General features: G+C 42.5%; 1 long non-coding RNA gene across 9 annotated transcripts in view; it reads left to right on the top strand.

Annotated features, from left to right (window-relative positions):
- LOC127489191 (uncharacterized) overlaps positions 1 to 25,811 on the top strand; it is a 314,551-nt gene that overhangs the window by 160,512 nt on the left and 128,228 nt on the right. For 2 of the 9 annotated variants that reach the window (XR_016230566.1, XR_016230559.1), the window contains one exon: positions 21,540 to 22,400. The exons of 6 other annotated variants lie outside the window; for them this stretch is intronic. This is a non-coding gene — a long non-coding RNA (uncharacterized LOC127489191). Of the gene's footprint in view, positions 1 to 21,183; positions 21,279 to 21,539; positions 22,401 to 25,811 lie in introns of those variants that run through there. One more of the 9 variants, XR_016230561.1, reaches the window with a different exon arrangement.

The raw sequence follows: 25,811 nt of genomic DNA, 5'->3' as shown, positions 1-25,811 counted from the left end.
TTTTTTACAGAGGATCAGTTTAGTATACATTAAGTAAAGATTTCATCAGTTTGCACCCCCATAGAAACACAAAGTGAACTATATTGTTTGAGTACTCGTTATAGCATTAAATCTCAATGCACAGCACATTAAGGACAGAGATCCTACATGAGGAGTAAGTGCACAGTGACTCCTGTTGTTGACTTTACCAATTGACACTCCTGTCTATGGCATCAGTAGTCTCCCTATGCTCCAGTCATGAGTTTCCAAGGCTATGGAAGCCCTCTGAGTTCTCCGATTCTTACCTTGTTTAGACAAGGTCAATGACCCATTTTTTAAAATCAGGAGCATGTTCAGTCTCCCTGTATTTGTATTATTGCTAGTTTTTTTTTTTTTTTCTATTTTAGTCAGAAAAGATACATGATATACCTTTTGACTTCTTTTGAATTTGCTGAAACTTATTTGGTGACCCAGTATATAATCTATCACAGAGAATGTCCCATGTACTGATCTGTCAGTTTAATGAGGGTTCCCTTAAAAGTGATGTGGCACTTTTCTTTTTGTAAATTTTAGAATTCTGTGCTTTGTGTTGTATTTTTGAAGGTTTGAGTAAAATGTGTCATGGTGGAGTTCTTTTTGCATTATGTTCATTTTGGGGTCCTATGGACTGCTTTATTGGTTATCCATATTTCTCCAGATTGGGGAAGATTTCAGAATGAACAAGCATACAAGCAAGCTTCTTCCATCAGCTAGTAAACTTCCCAAAATGTCCTAAATAGCTAGGTATGGACCAGGCTGAAGAGAGGAGCCAAGAACTCTATCCAGGTCACCCATGTAGTTGACAGGGACCCAAGTACTTTGGCCCACCATCTGCTGCAGCCCCAGGTACACTTTCAGGAAGCTGGATCAGGAGCACAGCAGCCAGGACTTGAAGGGAACCTCTGATACGGGATGCTGGCATTACAAGTAGCAGTTTAACTTGCTGTACCACAACAACAGCTTCCATTTCTCAAATCTATTTCTATTCTTTTTCAACATATCTCACTCTTTGCTGAATCTCCTGTTCATATCATGTATTGACTTCTAAATTTAGCTAATCATCTGCATTTTCTTGTATTTCTTTGAATAACCTTATAACCGTTCTTTTGAGTTCCCAAGCATTTCGTCAATCTCCTTTTCCTCATAGTCTGATATTAAGCATTATTGTGCTCTTTTGGGTTAGCATGGTACCTTATTTCCCAAACTTTTTGTGTTACTACTTTTTTGCACATCTGGGATATCAGTTGTTTTTATGGCTTCTAAGGGATGGTTTTTATGTATTGAAGAGTTTTTCTTGAAAATGTCTTTGGATGTCAGTTTGTTAGGCTGCTTTTTTTTTTTTTTTTTAAGATTTTTTTATTTGAAAGAGAGCTTCCATCCACTATGTCACTCTCCAATTGGCCCCAACAGCCAGAGCTGTGCCGATCTGAAGCTGGGAGCCAGGAGCTTCCTCTGGATTTCTGATGTGGGTGCAGGGGCTCAAGGACTTGGGCCATCTTCTGCTTTCCCAGGCCATAGCAGAGAGCTGGATCGGAAGTGAAGTAGCTGGGGCTCAAACCGGTGCCCATATGGGATGCCAGCACTGCAGGCGGCGGCTTTACCCACTATTCCACAGCACCAGCCCCATGCTTTGGCTTTAGTTCCAGTTTTGGATGCTATACTGTGCTCTCCCTATGCTTTTGTCATTACAACTAGTGGTAGCAGTAGTGGGGACCCGGCATGCTCCTTAGCCCAGTGGGTTTCTGGGATCCTTATCAGACAGTTACCCAGCTGTCACTTAGAGTGCATGTCTGGGCCACTCTCTGGATGGGGCCTGGAGCTCCAAGCTGTGTGCTGGCCTTGGGATTAAAAGCAGAAATGCGCAGTCAGAGCCTCAAGCAAACAGTACCTTGGGCTGGACTGTGTCTGGAAAATATTTTCCCAGAATATTTCATTGCGGGGTTATCAGTTTTGTTGAAAACAGATGATATTTTTAACATAGTTGACCATATTTCAATCAATTTTTGGCTTCCATAAAAGTGACCTATGTTTATTCCCATGTGAAAGTGAAGAATCTCAGGCTGCTATCGAGTGATCAGTGGGCAGATTCTAAATCTTGGTCCCATGGCCACAGCTTATTGCATCTCCACATTGCCAACTGTGTATCATGCTATTTCTTGCTACAGCTGCCTCTTACAACACTTGCATTTGTTCTGATGCCACCCTCTCTTGCTTGGTTTCTACTTGAGATGCAGAGTCCCAAGAAGGGTCTTGAGTGGCACAAGTACATGTTTGTGCTAGCTGGCATAGCATGAGAACATGATCCTCTATGGGCAGTTGAGAAATTCCTGTTGCCACAATATAGTTGGGAACCCCCCTAGCACCTCAAGTGTGCTTCTCTTCATCATGGCCAGAGCACTTTTTCCTGCCATGCCCTGAGCTATGCATCCATGATGGATCTGATTTACACCAACCATGCCAAAGGGATAAGGACTCAGCTAATTCAGCACACTGTTCTCTTGTGTTTTCTGTTCATTTTAGGACAGAAGTAGTCTGACTTCCTTCTGCTTACAGTGCTTTATAAAATTCCATTCATTGTTGTCTCACAGGATGGAAGTTGATGGGAGAAAGATAAGTACTTGTTGGCCTGTGTAGAAAATATTTCCACAGGCCACTGTTACTCTTCCAGTGGGATAGGATACTATGGAAGGTATACTGCTTGGGTTTCAGGTTCTTTTGGGCTAGAGATAATTTTATGGTGACTCCTAAGACCTGACCACAAGAATATTTTCTTTTTTTTTTAAGATTTATGTATTTGGAAGGCAGAGTTAGAGATACAGAGGCAGAGAGAGAGGTCTTCCATCATTGGTTTACTCCTCAAATGGTTGCAGTGGCTGGAGCTGAACCAATCTAGAGCCAGGAGTTTCTTCCAGGTCTTCCACATGAGTGCAGGGGCCCAAGGTCTTGGGCCATCTTCTACTATTTTCCCAGGTTATAGCAGAGAGCTGGATTGGAAGTGGAGCAGCCAGGACTCCAACTGGTGCCCATATGGGATGCTGGCACTGCAGGTGGCTGCTTTACCCACTACGCCATGGCACTGGCCAAGAAGTAGTTTCTTTAGTAATATAAGACCAAATAGTCTACCTCGGGCCAAAAAGGCAAGGAAACCGGTACTCATTAGACCTTTCTGTTCTGTCTGAGCATTAGAAGAAAATAATCCAGTGAGAAAAATGCAGTAGGAAGAAGTGGGGGCAGGAACATGATGAAGGGACTTAGGGCTCCACCTGCACATGTGACAATGGGGGGACACAAGTGGATCCCTCGTGATCACTTTGGGAAGCAGCAGGCTAAATGTAGGGGAAAGTAGTTATCAGATCAGTCCAGGGAGTCTGAAATGTCTCCTCCAGCTTCTATCCATGTGAGGAGACCTGCTCAGACTACAAAGGTATCCTTCAGCCCGGGTCCAAGAGGAAATAAAAAGATGAGTAATTGGCATCACTCCTGCCTTTCCTTATTGTCTGTGGTATCTAATTATTTCTTTGGTCTTCTAACACCATTAAAATAAAAAAAGTTAATGTTGGGATTATCCTAGTTTTCTAAGCCATGAGGCTGGGAGATTTGGACAAGTTGGCTCTTAAAGTCCTCAGGCTAGTCATCAAGCCATTTTGATATAACAATTGGGGTATATTCCAAAACTGTTTTTGCTTTTTGCTCCCTGGTGACTAGAAATGAGCAAGTTCCCTATGCAAAAGTAGGCATGCCTCAATAGGAAGCTTGTGATTAATAGTGATGGGAGTGATGAAGGGGCTTGAGGCAAACATAAAACACAGAGCCTGTTAATTCTTAGATTTATGAAGTACTAAGATCCCTTGTTTGAGATTTTGGGTACTTGACAGATACCCTGTTGTATACAAGGGCTTTGCCATAGATTTCTGTCTAATGAGCATTCATGGAATCACTAATCAGCCTGGGAATGTCCGGGAGGGCTGATTCTCATCCCTCTGAGAAACACTCAGACTTTGCGGGTCAAGTTTCTGGTTGAGATAAAATGCTCTCTCGCTATTGGAGTTTTCTGTAGTAGCCACATCCTGGCTATGCATGATGTGAAGTTAGATTGACTGAGTTTGTACAGCACATGGTGGGCTTACCTATCATAGGTATTCAGCATGTTTTTGGCGATATAGTTCTTTTTTTTGAGTGTAAGGAAAGAAACTTGAAATTTATGTCATGGGGAATTTAGGTTAAATATACTTTCTGAAACTTTTCATGGCAGGTTGAAACTGAGTTTAATGATATCTGAAACATGTAGTAAGATAGATATAATCCTATATTTGCATACTTTGTTTTATAGCTTATGTACATATAATTCTTACAAGCATCCTATGAAGAAGTCTTTAAGTCCATTTTATAGATGAGGAAGACAGAGTCAAAGGAATTAACCCAAGCAACAGAATCATTAATGAGAGTTTTTCTTTTTTTAACTTTTCATTTTGTGTTCTTTTGGCTTCACAGCCATTAGATCTTGGTTCTAGGTCAAGAGAGAGTGGTTCCTTAGCTGGGTAGCTATAAGAGAATCATTTTTTCTCATTGGTCTTGTTTTTTTAATCTGAAATTCAGTAATCAATACCCGTTTGAACAATCTTAGTCCTATCAAAGTAACCAAAGAAAGTAGAAAAACCAGCTGAGGATGCCTTGTCTCCTTCTTGCCTTGCCAGAAAGAAAAGCTGCCTCGTTTCTTTTACCTGATGTCCGCTTTATCTATAAAGTTACCCAGGGGCTGGTGCTGTGATGTACAAGGTTAAGCCTCTGCCTGCAGTGCCAGCATCCCATATGGGCTCCCATTCAGCTCTCTGCTAACATACCTGAGTTAGCAGCAGAAGATGGCCCAAGTGCTTGGGCCCTCACACCAAATTGGGAGACCTGGAAGAAGCTCCTGACACAGGCCTGGGGAGTGAACCAGTGGATGGAAGATATCTTTTTCTCTCTCTCCCTCTCTCTGTATTTCTGTCTTTGAAATAAATCCTTTTTTTTTTTAAAGTTACTCATACTACTTTTGTACTGTCCACAACCTCTGAACTTGGTTCTAGAGAGAAAGAATAGTTGCTGGACTCTTAGTGTGAGGTTTTGATAACTATAATGTTTTTGAATCTGTCTTCCTCTTTTCCTTCTGGGATTTTCTGTGTTTTGAAACAGCCTGTGAACTCATCACCCTGCTACATGGCCTCATTCTCCAGTCAGATGTCTAGTCCAAGGGTTCACTGGGATATTGATTCCAGACTCCAGAATCGCCCTGTCACTACTATTGCCACATTTGTCTGGTTCTGATTGACACCTGGTACATGGTAGCCAAATTTGGGTAGGACAGCCACTGGTATTTACAAAATTGACTTTCTACTTAGTTGTTGAGCATAAAGAGTACATTTCTCTTCCAAATTGTCCTCCCTGTGAGAAAAACCCAGATGTCTCTAGAACAAAGGTCGTGTCATTGACAGATAGGTCTGCCTGCCTATTATCTCCAGTTGGCCTAGCATGCCATCAGAACTTCTGAGGCCAATGCCTATCTTTCCAGACTTGAGGTCAAGGGAGTTCATGTGGAGGTGCTGCAAATGGCAGGGGAGGTCCAGGTAATGACTTTGGGGAAACTGATTTATAAACATTGCGGTGAGAATGGCTTTCCTTCTCACTGGCTATTTGGAAATCTGTTTCCATGACATGAAAATTTGGCCCATTCAATGTCCCCTGGATACACAGAACAATCTCTGATCAACCCTTGGAATTGCTTACAGCAAACAGATTGACTTAAGTGGCTTCAAGAAAGGGGACAGGCTTAAGCCTAAATGTTGGAGATCAAAAGAAAGCTTTGTTGGTAGCTTTGCAATAAACATGATTTTCCGTGATGGGGTAAAAAGGGTATAATTCCAGTTATGTACCCTTAAGAAATGCTGACCGTGTTTCCAGGCTGTGTGTACTACTTTCCTGACCCAAAGAGCTCCAGGATCTGTTGGCTGTCCAGAGGGTGGACGCAGACAAAGAGATGTGCTGCAGGGCGTTATCCTGTCTAGACGGGAACATCCTGGGAATAGAGATTGGATGCTGGTACTGGCCTTGTGTGGTTGGGTTGGGAGATCCCTCCTTCTTTTGCAACCTGTTTCCTCATCTGTAAAGTGATAGGTAATCAAAGCTGGCACAGAGGATATTTAGAATTTCTTCCTACTCTAATCTTTTACAGTTCTGCAGGTTTCCTTCTTTCTAGTTCTCTATATTCAGAGATCAATCCCTTTACCTCTCTGACAAGCTGGCTGGGCACAATGTATCCACACCTGGGTACCAATTAAATTAAGAGTTGATGAATTCACCTGGCATCAGACTTTTTTTCAGATTAGGAAAAAATGTAGCTTCTTTGAGTTCTTAAAAGGGAGGGATTAAGATCAGCCATGCTGTTTGAGAAGGACTCATTCAGGATGTTACAGATCACATTATAATTAGATTTGTTCAATATTAAATTAAATTACCTCACTAATTATGGATGTCTGACATTTTTGCCTCTGGATGAACTTTGCAAGGTTGAGTTGAGTTCAAGCTGGTCCTTTCTCATCCATCAAGAATTACAATCTTTCAGTCAAAGGGAGCTGTCTATGTTCATTTTGCCCTCTCTTGTGTCTGCTCAGATGGTCACTGTCTCCAATGGTCTTTCAGAGTGCATCAGCTTTCACCTCTCAAGGAGTCTCTGTATCTGCAAAACATGTGACAGGGACTTGCATACTCCCCTGGCTGCTGAGGTTTCACTTGGTTTACAGGACGTTTCTCATGGTTTTCATAAGCTCCCCACATTCCCTTCCTACCTACTTCACTCTTTTGTTGGCTTTCTGGGTGCACCTGCCTGTCCCTCAGGCTGTGTAGAGCATTCTCTAAGCCCTCAAATACTCTTTTTCCTTTGAATGCAAAGTGTCACATATGCAATGAAGTGATATGCAGTATATAGAAATTCAGAATGTATGTTCGTTATAGTTACCTATCATAGACATTTTGGTTCAAACCCCTAGATATTATTTTTGATTGTTCTAATGGAGTAAATTTCTTTTCAAATTTGACTTTGAAAGCTTGATATCCCTCAGACTTTCTTCATTTTATTTGCGAGTTGATTTTGATTTTGCTGTTGGTTTGCTCTTGTTTTAGCTTTACTCTTCTTCATCCCTTTCTGAATATTTTCCTCTTCTAAATTTTATTTGTGTTTGAGAGACAGAAGACCAGAGGGAAGGAAAGACAGAAAAAGAGATTGATTTTGGTTCACTCCACAAATTCCCGCAATAGCAGAAGCTGGGACAGGCCAAAGCCAGGAGCACAGAACTTAATCCAGGTCTCCTACATGTGTGACAGGGTCTCAGATACTTCAGCCATAACTGCTGCTTCTCGGGGTTCACATTAGAGGAAGATAGGCACAGAAGCAGAGCTGAGACCCGAATCCAGGCACTCTGATAGATGCAAGCATCCCAAGTGGCATTGTAACTGCTGAACTGAGTGCCCACCCACCCCCAGCTTCCCTTATTTGGCATTTTCATGTTTACTTTTCTCTGGTCCTCAGTCCTCTGGCTTTCAGTACAGAACAGGTTCTTAAAATGGTATTTTGAGAATCTTATAAACATTTTGGAAAGACTTCAGATTCAGTCCCCAAGCCAGTGGATGTCCAAATCCAGAGGAGGTTCTGACTCTAGGGGATTGAGAACATGAAGATAATTATTTTATGACTGGGAAGTAGATTGTGCCAAAATAAACTGCCACTAGCACTGTATCGAAGTGCCCTCCCCCTTAAACACATCTTAGCATTTAAAACTTTTAAATTATAAAATCAATGTGAACAAAGACATCTAAATGATAGTTGTTTTAAGTTTAAGGATAAATTGGGGGTAATGAGTTGAAGGAAGTTTTAAAGTACATACATGGTTTAATATAAACTAGGTATTTTTTTAAGGTTTATTTTATTTGAAAGACAGAGTTACAGAGAGAGGTAGAGAGAGAGAGAGAGAGTTCTTCCATCCACTGGTTCACTCCGCAAATGGCCGCAATGGCCGGAGCTGCGCCGATCCAGAGCCAGGAGCTTCTTGTGGGTCTCCCACATGGGTGCAGGGGCCACAGCGCCAGCCCCTAGATAGTTTTGGGTCCATTCCTTCCCTCACTCCCAGAGAATATACCATTATCCATTACTATAATTTCTTAATTTTTTGGATATCTTAAATTCTTTTGGGCTTATAGAGTCCACATTTGTAAACTCATTACTTTGCTTTCTAAATTGTGAGAGTTTGAAAGAGGATACCTTGTTAACTGGAACTTTCAGTGTTTTTGAGGGTATAGATCACGGAAATAAAATTCTCTGGAAGTCTGAACCAGTGAAACGGTTTCAAGTTATGATAGCAAGAATATATGGCATTATAGTCAGTGACTGAGTCTCTTGGCAGGAAGTCATAGATATTTTTATTCCCCAGTTATAAAACAATCCAGCTGTTTGATCACTGAATGTTATTCTGTTTTCAAAACCCATTACATCTCAACAGTGGAATACATCCCAGTTGTTGTTTCAGAATAATGGCTGAGTCTGGTATTGAGGAGCTGTAAACCACATTGTTTATCTGCTCCTAAGCTGAGAACCTGTCAGATGAAGATACAGTGGGGCACAGGGAGAGACAGGGTAGCAGGGGATAAGAGTGGATACTTTGAGACATAGAGGCAAAGAACCCATGGGACTAGCATTCTATATTTCAATGACCTGACATAAAATAATTTCTCTGCTAATTCTTTATCTAAAGATATAGTTGAAATGCAGAGTTAGGGAAGGAGGGAGAAAGGGAGGAGGAGAGGGAGGGAGGGAGATACACACACACACACACACACACACCCTCTAGTTCACTCCTCAGATGGCTGCAACAGCTGGGGTTATTCGAGGCTGAAGCCAGGAGCCCCATCAGGGTCTCCCACCTGGGTGGCACTGGTGCAAGCACTTGGGCCATCCTTTGCTGCCTTCCCAGGCATGTTAGGGAGCTAGATCAGAAGAGCAGTGGGTGGTACTTGAACCTGTGCCCATATGGGACCCTGGAACTGAATCAGAAGTGGCAGCTTCATTCTCTGTGCCATGGTGCTAGCCGCTCAGCTAATTCTTTGTGTTTCTGTTCACCAAATCTCATTTCCATTCCCTGCATGCTGTCATCCCCTCCACCATCCCACACATACATGTTTGATTTATAGTTTGCCTAGAAAACTGATCTTCTCATTGCTTATGTTACAATTGTGGCTGCTGAAATAAATTCAGTGGCTTCCATTTTCCTGTCTCTTCTCTTCTTTCAATATAGTAAATCCCCAGGACTTCCCCTGTTTGAGTTGGAGTGCTTTCTCTCAGCATCTTATTAGCTGCCATTGGTTAGCATCCAGACGCAAAGTGCTTTTCTTCTAAGTGTACTTCAGATGTGCTTGTGGGAATGTGAAGGCCCCAAGGGCTTCCACAGAGTGCTGACATAAGCAAACTGCCAAATGAAGCTGCATAGTACCCTTAGCAATGAATCTTAACTCCCAAACGTTGTTTATTCTTTCTCCTCATCTCATCCAGGAGAAACCCTGGGCTGTTTGGATCTTCTTTCTCTTTGAATTTTCCTGGTAGAATGATGTTGCCTCTGGTGGGATGTCCTGGTCTCCTGCCCTGTGTTCTAATGAACACTTGTTGCTTCTCAGCCTGCAGCCTACCCCCAGTGCCCTTGTCATTGTGCCATTGAGCCTGGGCATCATGACTTTGGCCCATCAGCCCGTCATCCAGCCCAGATCAGGCAATCCTCCTTGATTTGTAGTTTTCTGTTTATTTCTGACTCTGCCCTTCAGAGAAGAGAGGGGACTTTGTTGACTTTTTATCTTTTGTTGAAATGTAAAATACTTTTTTTTAAAGATTATGCACCATACAAATCTTAGAACAAAGTGTTCACTTTGTTCTAAATCCTATGATTCATATCATTCACTGCATTGTTATTCTGTATTTCATTGATCTACTGGCATAAAACCATTTTCAACTGATTAAAATGTTTATTCGAAAGAGTCAGAGAGCAAGTGAGCATGCTTTCATCTGCTGGTTCTCTCCCCAGATAGCTGCAACAGCTAGCCTGGGCCAGGCCAAAATCAGGAGCCAGGAACTTCTTCTGGGTCTCTGACATGGATGGCAGGGCCCTAAACACTTGGACCATCCTTTGATGCTTTTCTCAGGCCACTTGCAGGGAATAGAGCAGCTGGGATATGAACCTGAAGGCTTAGGGACAGCTTGCATGACTGTGACCCAGATTGGGCAAAGTGCTCTGCAGGCTCAACAGTTTGCTGGAGACAGGGAGTATTAGGAGTTTCATGTTGCCACATTTGTAAGCCACATCATCCCAGATAGCTTTTCTTACTAAGAAGATATTTTGACCTTCAGCTATCTGGCTCCTTCTCCTCCTCCTCTTACTCCTCTTAATTCTGAATGTAAGCAAGAAGCAGGTTTTTTTTTTTTTTTTTTTTTTTTTTTTTTTTTTTTTTTTTTTTTTGCGGGGGCTACAGAAATCATTTCCTAATGTGTGTGGAAAAGATCAATGATAATTCAATGTCCTCATGTCCTAAGGTTGAAAAGTTTCAGACTTAAAGAAGGAAACATGAGAGTCAAGGCTGGAAACAGAATAATAAAGCTCTCAAATCAAGGAATTTTGTCCTAGAGTCAGTGGGGTGCAGAGGCTTTATCAGATCCTCAGTCACTGAGCCTGCAGTTTAAGAGGTTCTCTGAAATGGTCTTATTGCCCCCTCATGCCCTTCAAAGCCCAGACCCCTCCCCCTGCCAAGAAAGCTTCCCTGACTTTCCCAGCATGCACAGATCTCCCCCTCATCTGGCCTCCTGGCCCCTTCGCGCTGTGTGCATCTTGTTACACTAAAGTGTGACCTCTTGAGACCTGGGGCCAAATTGAATAATAGTTGTCATGTGTCACCCAGACTGTAATATCAGTTCAGAATCACACTCACTTTTGCACTATGATTTAGTTCCCATATCACACTCTTGCTGGTCTTAATATGAGTACTGTGAGGTCTTTATTAGATATATTTTTTCAAAGTCAAAACAAAACCACACAAAATAAACTAGGTAAAAACAAGGCCAGGGGTAAAACTTGGCTCTTTTGGTTGCTAATTCACTCTAACTCCACAGTACCTTTCCCTTCAGAGATCAGAGAAGAATGAGTTCTGGTGCTCTATGCACAGTAGGATGACTATTGCTAACAATAATGCACTGAGTATTTTCTAGTAGCTTGAAGAGAAGATTGTATTGTCTCTTGAGGACATGATAAGTGATAAGACACATGGTGGAATGAGAAGGCCATGCCAAGATGGCCGCTGGCAAGCGAAGGTCAGTTACTCAGGAATGGCTTCGGAAACCACCTGGGAAACCACCTGGCAATGGAGCCTGTCTGGCAACAGGCTGTGATTGGTTAGAGCATAAACTGCCCCTTGACTGGATTGGCTGCCTTGGCTATATAAGCTGCTGTACTAACTGAAATAAATGAGTCTGCCAGCTGCTTGCCTCTGGCCCGCTTTCACCTGACTCCCGGTGTCTGTGTGGTGACTCTGTGCCTCTAGCCCCCACCACACTCCTCCTCTCAGAACGAATCCACAGCAACAGATACATATGCTAATTGATTTGATTACACAATGTATACATGTAACAGAATGTTATATTGCATCCCATAAATATGTATGGCCATATGTCAATTAGTATTCAATTTTTAAAGGAAATTAGTTTTCTAAAATTTTAGTAGTTTTATATCATGTATCCTCTTACATTTGACCATGTATTGATCAAAACTTACTACATAAGAATGATCTCCAGAGGAGAAATATCTATCTTGACGATCACACCAGCATGGACAAGTCTGATTTTTAGATCCAATGGGTTTAGACAGGTGGGAGAGAACTGAGATTAAGAGAAAACTTGACTTTCTGTCAAAAGATATGGATGGTGATTTGGGGTTGGGTGTGGGCATATGAAAGGTGCCTCTTTTGCAAGAGATAGGGAGGCATTAAACATCACTATAAGCAGTGCAAATTTCCCAAGGAAGAAATTGGAAGGGTTCAAATTCCTATCTTAAGTTTTCCTCTGTGTTGTGTATGATCTAGTCCAGCCCAGTAGTTAAAAAAAAAAGTTGCTATGCACAATCAGCTCTGTGTGGAATAAAGAAATGTTGGGTAGGGGGTGATAATCCATTTTTGGATGAGAGTAGGAGGTGATACTTGACAAAGGCAGGGGATATTCAAGAGGCTAATGAAAAGAAGGTTTGGAAGGACAAGGATGTAGAAGCGAAAGATGCCATAGGAATGTTAGTCCCCGGAATTCACAGGTATCTTAGGAAATTACGCCTTCTATGATGAGGACTAGAGTCTAAAGTCAATTGTATTTAGATCTCCAAAGTCTGAGGGACCCTAATTTTTGGGTTCCAATAGGTTGGGAATCGCCCTCCCTACATCTTCTGCATGAGGAACAGTAGGTGGATGATAAAGGAGCATTTTGAAATAAATGGAATCCTTCACTTTCCCAAAGCTCTTGGATATTCTAGGTGAGGAAGAGTCTTAGTGGAAAGCTTTGGTAGAAGCAGTTGACTCATCCACTGCAGAATAAATTCATTGGCTTTTTTTTTTTAAAGATTTATTTTGTTTGAAAGAATTACAGAGAGAGAGGTCTTCCATCTGCTGGTTCACTCCCCAGATGGCTGCAACAGCTGTGCTGATCTGAAGCAAGGAGCTTCTTCTGGGTCTCCCACATGGGTGCAGGGGCCCAAGGATTTGGGCCATCTTCTACTGCTTTCCCAGGCCATAGCAGAGAGCTGGATCAGAAGAGGAGCACCTGGGACTAGAACTAGTGCCCATATGGGATGCTGGCGCTTCAGGCCAGGGCTTTAACCCACTGTGCCACAGCGCTGGCCCCGATTCATTGGCTTTTAAAAGGCATGGTCGTTATCTCCAGAGCTGGACTTTAGAAGTACATGTTTACTGTCGTCGTAGTAGTAGTGTATAACTACTCCAGGCTGCAAGTCCCAGTGCCTGTTAAATATTCCTAGGTACAAAGGATAGATAACCACACACACTGTTACCTTGAAACAAAGCCCGATTGTCTTTTAGATTTGGCTGTTCATCTGAATTACACAAATGGAAAGATGGTAGGAAATGAGTAGTGAAAACCAATGCACAGTCTAGGGGGCCACTGACTGCCAGCAGAGCCCAGCAGTCAGATTCTGTACATGACTCCATATTTCTCTTGGCCAATAAGGGTTAGCGAATTCAGATCCTATAGATGCTAAGAAGGACCCAGATAAGAAGATCCATTCATTGCATGGGTAGTATTTTTTTTTTTTTTTTGATGCACCTCTTCTTGCTGTTAGAAGCTGAGATCTGGTTCTTAAACCACCATCACAATAGACTGAATCATGGATCTAAATCAAGAACTAAAACACAATATTCCTCAGCAACTGATGTAACCAGACCCAGACTGGCAAGTTCTTATTCCCCTTGAGAAAGAGGCAGCTGGTTCCATCACTGCTGCTATCACTACTACTGCCACTACTGTTACCTCTAGCTACTTAGGACAGGACAGCCCTGTGTCTATAGGTTCTCACATATAATCTCATCTAGTCCTCAGTGAAATGGCATGAGATGAATACTGTCACTCTGACTTTGTGTGCAAGAAACCCAAGATTCAGAAATTGAAGTGAGTCATTTCCCATCTGATGGATTCTTCAGGAAAATAAAATAAAATTAGTGCATAATTTGAGAGGAAGTGTTGCATATTGGCTTGGAGTAAGGGCCCTATTATCAGACTAATCTGAATTTGAAGTTCATCTCCACAATTGCTGGCTGCTTGAGCTTAGGCAAGTCAAATTTCAAGCCTTAGTTTCTTCATCTGTAAAATTAGGATGATAATCATGTCTATTCCAATCCTAGTACATTGCAAGTGATCAAGACATGTTATCTAGTTTTTTATTTTAAAGTAATGGTTATTTTTTTTCTCTGCTCATTGAATTGAAGAGGCTTATCATATGACTCTCTACCAGGTAGAATGTACATTATGGTAGTGATTCCCTTTGGAGGTGTCTAAGGTTTGTGCAGAACAGGGCTCTGGAAGGCATTCCCTTTCCAAGTGTGGGGAAGTGGTGGTAAGTGACCAAATGGTCTAGCCTCAGTCCCACTAAGTTTCACCATTTTAATCTGTTTTTATGACCATTTATAACTCATCTGTGCAATAGAATAGTGAGTTGTATGTAAAAGGAACATTAATTATGTAAATTATCTATGACTACATAATAAGATATCCCAAATTTAGGGCTTCAATAAAAACATATAAAAATAATGTTGTTTGTTTTCCTGGTCACTTCTGGGCTTGTTCCTATGGCTCTAGGTGATGAGGGAAATGAGAAGACAGTCCACAAAGACCTGACTTACATGTCTGGGAGGAGATACCTTGGTCTTTCCCTGTGTGGCCTTTTGCCTTGCAGTTGGCTAGGTCCCTTACAGCGTGGCTACCTCAAGGCAGAGCTAGATGGTCCCAGTTCAAAATACTTACCTAGCCTGTACTTGGGTTACATTTGTTCATGACCCATTGTCTAAAGCAAACCATGTAGCCAACCTCAGTGTCATGTGGGAGGAGACAAATTCTACCCTGGATGGGAGAAGTGGTGAAGCATTGTGGCCATTTTTCTTAAAAAACTTATTTGAAAGCATGACAGAGGTGGAGAGACACAGGTCTTCCACCCACTGTAGCATACATCTAGAGAGTGAATCAAAAGAGTTGGGTCAGGTCCGAGTCAGGAGCCAGAATCTCCATCCAGGTTTACCATATGCGTGGTAGGAACTCAAATACTTGGGCCATCATTTGCTACCTTCCAGACACATTGTTAGGAAGCTGTATCAGAAGTGGAGGGTGGGACTTGATCCCAGGTACTCTGGTATGGCAAGTGGGTGTCCGAAGTAGTGGCTTAACCTGCTGTTCCACAAGATAATTTTCCCCCCAAGAAACCTTCTATTTAATGAGTACAAACTTCAGTACAACTTTAGGAATATAGTGATTCTTCCCATCATGCCCATCCTCCCACTCCCTCTCCCACCCTACCTCCCTCTCCCATTCCCAGTCCCATTCTCCATTAAGATTCATTTTCAATTAACTTTATATACAGAAGACCTACTCTATTGTGCATGCACACACACACAATACACACACACATGCACAAAATTGAGAACAAGTTTTACAGTTTAATTCTCATAATACAACTCATTGAGGACAGAAGTCCTGCATGGGAAGTAAGTGCACAGTGACTCCTGTTGTTAATTTAACAAGTAACACCTTCTGTATGATGTCAGTGCTCACCCAAGGCTCTTGACATGAGCTTCCAAGGCTGTGGAAGACTTTTGAATCCACAATCTCCATCTGTATTTAGACAAGGCTATAAACAAAGTGGAAGTTCTGTCCTCTCTCCAGAGAAAAATACATCCTCCTTTGGCCACGTCTTTCCACTGGGGTCTCTCTCACAGAGATCCTTCATATAGGACATTTTTTTTTTGCCACAGTGTCTTGGCTTTCCATGCCTGAAATGCTCTCTAGGGCTTCTCAGCTAGACCAGAATGCCTTAAGTGCTGATTCTAAGGTCCGAGTGCAATTTGTCATTCTATGAGTCTGCTGAGTGGACTGCTTCCCATGTTGGAACATTCTCTCCTTTTTAATTCTATTATTACCAGACACTTGGTTTTATTTATGTGATCCTTTTTAACACTAATCCTATCTATATAATCACTTTAACATTTAATATGATCACTTTAATGCCTGCCTCCTTCCTTTGTCTCCTGGCAGGTTCCTAAGACTTCATTGTGCCTCTTCTTTGGGAACTGGCTGCTGGATTTCTCTGTCCTCTGGGCCTTGTTGTGTAGATATTTTACTTTGAAAGTTCTCCCTGCCTATCTCTCACCAGTCCCCTCTACCTTCATAACCAGGACCTTCTCCCAGGGCTGAGGGACTTGTTGTAATTAACTGATCTATTATTGCTATGGTAATCTGTGATTTCAATGATCAAAATACAATAACTTGTTACATTTTGTTGGTCCTGTTATAATACTATAGACTACATTTTAGTTTTAACTAATAGATGTGGGGAGCAACTCGGACTAGACTGTTACTGGAATTAAGACTTATTCTATGCATCTGCTCTCCCACAATATGGCGCTGAGAAGGGAGTAACAACTTCTACGCAGCTGCCTCTCGCCAGCTTGAGTGATGACCTGCAGGAGCTGATCCTGCTCCTGATTGGAGGAGAGCAGCGTACTCAGCGTGTGGGTAGCAGAGTTGGGATTGGTGGAGGAGGACTATAAAGGAGGAGAGAGACAACATGCACCGGGAACATCTGAAGGAACACCTGAGCAGCCCCCGAGAGAGCTGGCCGGTGGTGTGCCGCTCCCCCGCGGAAGTGGGGAAAGTGGCAGGGGGAACCGTCCTTCCACGGAGGTGGAAGGGTCGGTAGCCAACCCGGGAAGAACCAGCAGCAAACCCGGGGAGGGCTGAGCAGACAAAAGAACAGCGCAGGTTCCTGTGTCATTCCTCCGTGAAGAGGGGGAGCGACATAATGGTGCAGTGACTCGGATAGGAAACCTAGGCAGGGTTTAGTGTCGTTCCTCCACAAAGAGGGGGAGCGACAAATAGATATAAGTATTCCTAAAAGAAATAACTCAGTATTGTATAACATACTTTTTAAATTAAAATCACAATCTAGACAGCTCTACAAATCCATTTGTTTATATAAATATTGAGACACTCAAGCATAGTATATATAATAAATATTCCATGTTCCATTTGTGTGGTTGTGGTAATATACATTTGACTAATCTCTATTAATGGGCACTGAGTTGTGGGCACTTTTTATTAGAATAAAGCCTGTTGTGGTGAGTATTTTTTTTTTGCACATAACTAAATTATTTCCCTAAGGTACGTCCCCAGAGCTGGAATTGCTGGGTCAAAGGATATATATGATATATAAGACTGATTTTTATTAACTTGCTCAATTTTATGGATTTATATTTTCTAGATAAGTATAAAAGAATAAGAATACCCTTTCTACTCAGTTCTTACATGATTTTCTTTAAAAAAAAAAAAAAAACTTTTTTTTTTTTTTTTTTTAAGACAAGCAAGGAGATCTAAATGCTAAGGATTTCCAAGCCAAGGAACTAGTAGTAGCTCTAAGGACTGAATTGCCTGTGACAGGAAGAGAAACCCTGGTGTGCACATTCCAACCCGGGGGGCCCTGGAGATAGAAAGGGGAAGGAAAGAGTGAAGGAAGGGGATGTGCCTGCAGCACTGGGGCCTGTTCACTGGAGGCCAGGCCTGCCCCAGACTCTGGCCCCACCTGCGGCAGGAAGGCCCCACTCTAGAGGACAGGTGGAATTTGCCAAAGCCACCTCCATCCCTTGGCCATCTGGCCGTCTGATAACGCTACAGTGTCCTGGTGAACCTGGTCTCCAGTGTGCAGTTATCCTTGCATCAGATGTATTAAAAACTCCTACTTTTCCTTTGATAAGTTGGACAGCCATAGTCCAAGGACCCCTTCATCTCAACATTCCAGATTCTTTCATTTTCTTACTGCTTTCGATGATAATTTTCCTCTAGAATACTTAGTATTCTGCAACATGGGTGGATGACTCAGTGTTTAAGATGTTACCTGGGCCAGCTCTCTGCTGTGGCCCGGGAGTGCAGTGGAGGATGGCCCAAGTGCTTGGGCCCTGCACCCCATGGGAGACCAAGAGAAGCACCTGGCTCCTGCCTTCAGATCAGCGCAGTGCACCGGCAGCAGCTGGATCCTGGTTTCAGAACAGCACGATGCGCCTGCTGCAGTGCGCTGGCCATGGCAGCCATTGGAGGGTGAACCAACAGCAAAAAGGAAGACCTTTCTCTCTCTCTCTCTCTCTCTGTCCACTCTGCCTGTCAAAAAAAAAAAAAAAATGTTACCTGGGATGCCCACATTCCATTTGAGAGTGACTGGTGGGACTCCTGGCTCCTCCACTTCTGATCCAGCTTCTTTCTGCTGTGTACCCCAGGACGCAGACTGTGATAGCTCTCTGTGGGAGACCCAAATTGAATTCTTGGTTCCTGGCTATTGCAGATATTTGAGGGAATAAGCAAATAGAATGTTTCCATATCTCTCCCTCTCCCTGCTTTTCAAATAAAATGAAAATAAATATTTAAAAATTTATTAAAGCTATTTTTGCCTTTTGGTAGCTGCTTCCAAATAGGGACTTTTGTCTCTGTTATGGTCTAAGTGTCCGGATTAATGTCTGAAGTGATTCCAGGGACGACCATGTGATGGCCTTTCCAGGGCTTTGCCTGGGGCTTGCAGGCTGGAGCTGTTTTGGGGCAGGTTCTGCAGAGCCTCACCCAGTCTCTCTTCCAGACAGGGGGCAACTGTGGTAGAAACAGCCAGCCAGCTTCAGCCCTACCCTTTCTCAGAGGGCCTTTTAAAATTCTATCAAACCGAATCCTTATTATAATAATATCTTCTTCATACTTGAGTGCAAAAGTTTTATGGGTTTTCATTTATATTATTCATCCATGTCAGAACAGGAGGTGCCCTTAGAAATAAATCTTCTAGTTCCAATCCCTCATTTGGAAAAACTGCAGCTCAGACAGGGGTTATGAGCTGCCTCAGCTCACATATATCTTGTTGGTACCAGGCCCCGGACTGAGTCTGGGCCTTCTGACTTGGGGTGAGCTGCGGCTGTTTAAAACTCTCTGGTGATTGTGTTTTCAAGCTTACTCTTAAGTAGTCTTTAGGTACCCGTCACGTTGCTAAACCTGTTACTTATTACCACATCTAATGCCTGTGCTAATTCTTCCAGTATCACTTTCCTCCCTTTAAAGGTAAGGATAACTGGTTTTGGAAATGTTTTTGGGTTGCCTGATACTAAGTATTGTTTTTCTGTGGCTGCCATACTGAATCACCATGTGCTCAGTAATTTAAACAAATTTTCTTTAAAAAAGATTTTGAGAGGCAGAGTTACAGAGAGAGAAAGGTCTTCTATCCACTGGTTTAAACGACAATTTTTATCAAGTTTGTTACAGTTTTGGAGCTCCTGAGTGCAAAATGGGTCTGATCAGGCTAAAATTGAGATGCTGGCACCACTGTGCTCTTCCTGGAGGCCTCGGGGTAATGTCCTCTCCTGTCTTTGCAGCTTCTGCACTGCCCTCACTCCTCAGTTTCTGTCCCCTTCCTTTATCTAAGCCAGCAACAGCTGCTGAGTACTCACACTGCATCTCTCTGATCTTATTGCTTCTTTCTGACCAGTCAGGAAAATTCTCTGCTTTTTACAGATTCATGTGATTAGAGGAGGCCCACCAAGATAATCTAGAATAATCTCCCTATCTTCAGTTTATTTTTTATCTGCTCTTATCTGCTAGTTTATTCCCCAATGCCCACAATGGTCAGGACTAGGCCAGACTGAAGCCATGAGTCAGGAACTCAATTCAGGATAGATGACAAGGATCCAACTACTGGAACCATCATTGCTACCTCCCAGGGTCTGCATTAGCAGGAAGATGGAGTCAGTAGCCAGAACCAGAGATTGAACACAGGTGCTCTAATGTGGGGTGCCAACATCCCAACTGGTGACTTAACCACCAGGCCAAACGCTAGTCCCCATAATTTTAATTACAGCTGCAAATTCCCTTTTACCATGCAAACTAACATATCATAATTTAGGGTATGGGAATATTTGAGGGGTCACTATTTTGCCTACTGTAGCTCACCTCTGGCCCCTAAACGCTGATACCTGTTCCACATGCTAAATACATCCTTCTATACAATGCCTCCCAAAGTCTCAATCTGTCGCCTGGAAGAAACTACAAAGTCAGTGAAATCTGAATCTGTTGACCACAGGCTGATAGTGCATGCTGACGTCTTGCTGTAATGTGGAGTGTGTGATCAACTTACTGATGTGCATGAGCCCTTCAAATCATGGAAGGTGAACCATAATCTTTTGGAAGGCAGAAAGTATTGTGTTAATCACTGTACCTCAATGCCTACTAAATAGTGAATGCTGAAGTCGGCATTGTGTAGGTAAAGCCACTGCCTGTGACGCCAGCATCCCTCATGGGCACCAGTTCTAGTCCTGGTGCTCCATTGCCAATCCAACTCCCTACTAATGGCCTGGGCAAAGTGGTGGGAGGTGGTCCAAGTGCTTGGGTCCCTGCTATCCATGTGGGAGATGCGGAAGAAGCTCCTGGCTTCAGCCTGGTCCAGCTCCAGTTGTTGCAGCCATCTGGGGAATGAATCAGTGAAAGGAAGATTCATTTTTTTTCTCTTCTCCCCCCTCCCCCCCGCCATGTGTGTTTCTCTCTCTGAACCTCTGATTTTCAAATATTTTTTAAAAGTAAACTAAATATTAAATGAATGTTGAAGACAAGCATTAAAATAAACCAGTGGCATGGGTAATGTATATGGAGACATAGAAAGTTTTTACCAAATGTATTTCTCCCATTCCAAAAAGCCTTGTCAATGTTTTTCAGAGGCAATTGAGACAGGTTACAAACTACATCAGAGCCCGGGTTGCTCTCATAGGTACATTTTAATTTCTAATACACATCTCTTTAGGTATTGTCATTCCTGCCAAGATAGGCTCACAGTACATGGGTTCTGTGTTAGGCTTAAATATAACCACTAAACCTATATCTTGCCAAGTATTTGTGATTATCAATATATTGAGATTCATCCTGATTATTTTTTCCGGTAGACTGTTCTCTGCATTTTTTTTTCTCAAAGTTTGCCTCCATCATGACTGAGCCAATGTAGTGCACCAGGAAACAAATTTTACTTTCACAGAGTTAGTTTGCTGTAGATTACTAGTAGCCAGTGATCAGGGTGTGAATAGGGGTAAACTGTAGATGGGCAAAGGGGATTTTATTGGAATTATAATAATGTTCAAAAGCTGGATTTTGGTAATAGCCGCACAACAGTAATTTATCTAAAAATATTGACTTATATCCTTAGGTGAATTGTAATAGTATGCATATTATGCTTTAATACACACGTTAAAAATAATTTTCCTATCACACACTTGGAAGCACTGTCCATATGGCTATGTTAAATGTAATTATATTTTTCAAATGCATTCTCTTAGTGTATCCCTGCGATAATATGGCCTAAGCTACTCCAACTGGATCTGCGCTTACTCAAGAGCAGAGCTGAGCCTGGTCACACCTCATTGCTCTGGAAGTAAGCATGGCAGGCTTGCTTGTCTTGTCTTTCCCAAGCAATTTAAGAGCAGAGATTTAGTCTTAGTAATTACAGGATCTTGATATTTGGTTTGATTTACCTTATATTTATCTGAGTAGTTATCTGGTTATGATTGAAACCATGCACGTTTTATGTCCTACAATTTGTTTTGAGGTAATAATTCAGCCCCTAGTCCATCAGTGTACTGCTAACAAAACCATTAAATAATCAGCTTTTTCACATTTTTTTTTTTTTTGACAGGCTGAGTTAGGGACAGAAAAATGTCTTCCTTCTGTTGGTTCACCCCCTATATGGCCTCTATGGCAGGCATGCTGCACCAGTCTGAAGCCAGGAGCCAGGTGCTTCCTCATGGTCTCCCATGCGAGTGCAGGGCCCAATCACATGGGCCATCCTCCACTGCCTTCCCGGGCCACAGCAGAGAACTGGACTGGAAGAAGAGCAACTGGGACTAGAACCGGTGCCCATATTGGATGCCGGCACTGCAGGCGGAGGATTAGCCAAGTGAGCCAGGGCGCCGGCCCCCCTCAAGGACATTTTTAAGATCACACTGGTACAGAAGCAGATGTGGGTTGGCAAGCGGACCAGGTTCAAGGCATTTGTTGCTTTTGGGGATGCTTGTGGCCTTGTCATCCTGGGTGTAGAGTGCTCCAGGGAGGTAGCCATTGTCATCTGAGAAGCCATCATCCTTGCCCCGCTGTCCATGGTGCCTGTGCAGAGACTAGTAGGGGAACAAGATCGGCAAACCACACACTATGCCTTGCAAGGTGACTGGACGCTGTGGCTCTGTGCTGGTGCATCTCACTCCCTCTCCCAGAGGCACTGGCATCGTCTCTGCCCCTTCCCCAAGAATCTGCTGCTGTTGGCTGGTGTTGATGACTGCTACAGCTCAGCCAGAGGATGCACCGCCACCCTAGGCAGCTTTACCAAGGCCACCTTCGATGCCATCTCTAAAACCTACAGTTATCTGACCCCCCAACCTCTGGAAGGAGACTGTGTTTGCCAAGTCTCCCTATCAATAATTTATGGACATCAGAGTGTGCAGAGGACCCAGGCTTCAGCTGTGGCTACAACATAGGTTTTACACAAGAAAAATATAATAAATTAAGCCTGGAAAAACATGTACCAATCATGTGCCCTATTAAGGGTTCCATGTTCCTTATGCAAGGATTGGATGGGTCATCTAAGGATAAGTTTAGAGGTTGTGGTACCATCTTAGAGTCTTAGGTTTGGCTTCCGTGTGGACCAAGGAGGTGACTGTGACACTCGGCTTAATTCCCTGTTCCCAGATCCAGTGTTTCTGTCCTGTGAGAATTACTGGTATACATATTAGTGTCTGTAGAAGTGCTGATTCCAAAACTTCTGAGTCAGGATCTCCAAGGTAGGCTTTCAGGAATCTGATTTTTAACAAAAGCTATAGGTGATTAGAATACAGATTGATTGCTGAAACATGTACCTGTTCTGAGGATCTTGCCACAATTTGCAAGATTCAGAATCGACTTTCTAGGTTCATTAACATGACAAAGTGTTTCAACAGTTTCTCCAGTTGTACAGCTTCTGTGCATCACCAGGAGATCAAAAGAGGCAGGTGCTGATTTCCTAAGTCTGGGGTTGATTGTGCTCTGCATCCCAGCTAGCTCCAGTGATGTGGATAGTCTTGTCCACAGTCCACACTTTGTCTGATGAGGAGTCTAAGTGTATCCATGCCATGCAAGAGGATCAGAGTACCTCCCAGAGGGCAGATCACAGTGACCACAGCAAAGACCCCCCCCCCCCCCCCCGCCGCGCGCCCCGTGTAAACACGCTTTGCTGCAGGAATAGTGAGCAAGCATGCATCTAGGTATTCTAGGCTTTGGTGGTCAGGGTTTGATAGGAGATCCTTGCTTGGGCTTTGGAAAGTAGAAGCAAGAAAGGGCTGAAAATCACTGTAGAGAAGAGAGGAGAGGGAAAATACAGAACAGTGCCAACTTAGGTAGCTCATCTGATCATGGTGTAAGGAGAAGGGAAATGAACAGTATAAAGAATTGAAATAGAGACGGCAGATGCCAAACAATGTCAACATGTACAAGAGAACAGGTGCAGAACCTGGAGGGTACCTAAAAGTTGGGGTGAGCTACAAGAAATGATGGCCCCCATTTAGGCTTTCAATAGTTGAAGTTTCAAAACGTTCGTCCTGTGGGAAGCATTAAATGTAGTATTAGATATCTGGAACAATATAGTATAAATAAATAGTATTTGTGTCATTACTCATCAATGATATTTTGCTCCACTTTTCCTTTTATCCCTTATTTGTAAGAATTTCCTTGGTCATGACTAACTACCATGTATGTGTATTTGGAAAACTTTTTTTTTTTTTTTTGGACAGGCAGAATGGACAGTGAGAGAGAGAAAGGTCTTCCTTTGCCATTGGTTCACCCTCCAATGGCAGCCGCGGCTGGCGCACTATGGCCAGCGCACCGCACTGATCCGATGGCAGGAGCCAGGAGCCAGGTACTTATCCTGGTCTCCCATGGGGTGCAGGGCCCAAGCACTTGGGCCATCCTCCACTGCACTCCCGGGCCACAGCAGAGAGCTGGCCTGGAAGAGGGGCAACCAGGACTAGAACCCGGTGCCCCGACCGGGACTAGAACCCGGTGTGCCGGCGCCGCAAGGCGGAGGATTAGCCTAGTGAGCTGCGGCGCCGGCCGGAAAACTTATTTTCTATATGCATTGTCTCTTCAGCATAGTCTGGTTGGGTAGGTGCTGTTACTTGGCTTTGCTCTATAGAGTAACTAATTTGTATGAGATCACATAGTAGATGGCTCTGACCACTGTATCAAGGGTTTCTACTGATGATGGCTGAGAAAGTCAACATGTCACATCCCTCTTTTCCACAGAATGTGAATTCACACCAACCTCCAGACTAGTTTTTGCTCTAGAAATAGCCCTGGTTTTACATACTAATATTTAGGCTTTCAAATGCTTAAACTGTAAAAAGACTTCTTCATTAACATTTTAAATTCATTTACAAATATTATTGATATTTATCTAGCATATTTAACAATGTTTTGAGGTTTTTATAAAGAATGCTTTATTATAGAGAGTGGGGGAGTGAGAGCGTGCGAGCATGAGAGTGTGCGCCAATCTGCTGATACTGGCCAGATGCCTGCAATAGCCTTGGTTGAGCCAGGAGCCGGAAATACTATCTAGGTTTCCAGGGTGGGTGTCAAGAAGCCAGTTATCTGAGCCATTACTTCTGCTTCCCAGGTCTGCGTTAGCAGGAAGGTGGAGTCAGGAACTGGAGCGTGGGATTTTACTCTGTGTGGGAGGCAGGCATCCACTAGGCTAAACGCCTCCTAGTTTTGAGTTTTAATAACTTAAATGCATGTTGACATATTAAGGCAATTTGATTATGTATTTAACATATAATTACCTTTAGTATATCAGTTTTCTGACTTATAAATGAAATTTCCCAAGTATATTTAAGTTAGCTTATCAACAAAATAAATATAAATTCTCTTAAATATTCCAATGCTGAGAGACAAACATGGAAAAACGTCAATTTTGAAAAATTTAACTATTTAACTATTTTAAATAGAAATTGTTAGCTTCATCTGCAAGAAACAATATCAAATTATTAAACACTGAAATAATTTAGGAATAAAAGTATTATAAAATTCTTAAATATAGAATGTTAAAAGTAATCAAATTTCCATACTTAATTCTAAATCATTCTGGTTAAAGTATGCTTACCTACTGACTAAATAATTATAGTACCATAAGCTAATTTGAGAGAAACCTTTTCTAGCCATTTGAAGTTACACAACAAATGACTTTGTCCCAATCTGACTGGATTTTTCCTTTCAACAAAATCAAATGTTGGACTCTTAAACTGTAATAAGTCCTCCATAATTTCAGAGTTGGTCATACAGCCCTCATTCTTTAGAATTAAGTATAATGAATTCTAGACACTCTAGTCAATCATTATTCCCACTCAGGTGACATTTTATAGATTTTGTTCAAGACATTTAACCATTTTCTAGTTTAATTCAAAAGATCATCTAACATAACCAAATTCTAATTTTCACTTTTTCTTAGTTGTCAAGGCCAATTTTTTTTTCTTCCGGATTTTAATATTTTAAAATTTTAATGGTCTTTCTTCACATTGTCTCAGTAGTAATCCCAACTTTCAAGGTCATTGTCCTTGGCACTGGATGTGTTAAGAAAGACCCAGAAACAAGATAGGTAGGGATGTGAATATGAGCTGTGTCACATGGAGGCTGGATTCCCAACAAACATAACGTTTGTAAAGTGCTTCCTCCAAAGTGCCTTCTCACCTATTTATCATGCAAGACTTCGGGGCATCTTAGAGAGATGGACTCAAGAGAAGAGGCTTGTTTAATTAACTAGCAATGAATTACGGTCTCAGAGCCTGAAGAATGGGAAAGAGACCAAGACCACAAAGGTGTAATAGCAAACATGTTATGAAATACTAACTCTGTCCAAGCAAGAAACATGGAATTCAACCAGAGAGAA

The sequence above is a fragment of the Oryctolagus cuniculus genome, chromosome 2 (assembly GCF_051225735.1).
Source record: "Oryctolagus cuniculus isolate XC-2025 breed Fujian yellow rabbit chromosome 2, ASM5122573v1, whole genome shotgun sequence".
NCBI lineage: Eukaryota > Metazoa > Chordata > Mammalia > Lagomorpha > Leporidae > Oryctolagus > Oryctolagus cuniculus.
Note: the sequence above shows the minus strand (reverse complement) of the source record. Positions and strands in the feature narration are given on the sequence as shown.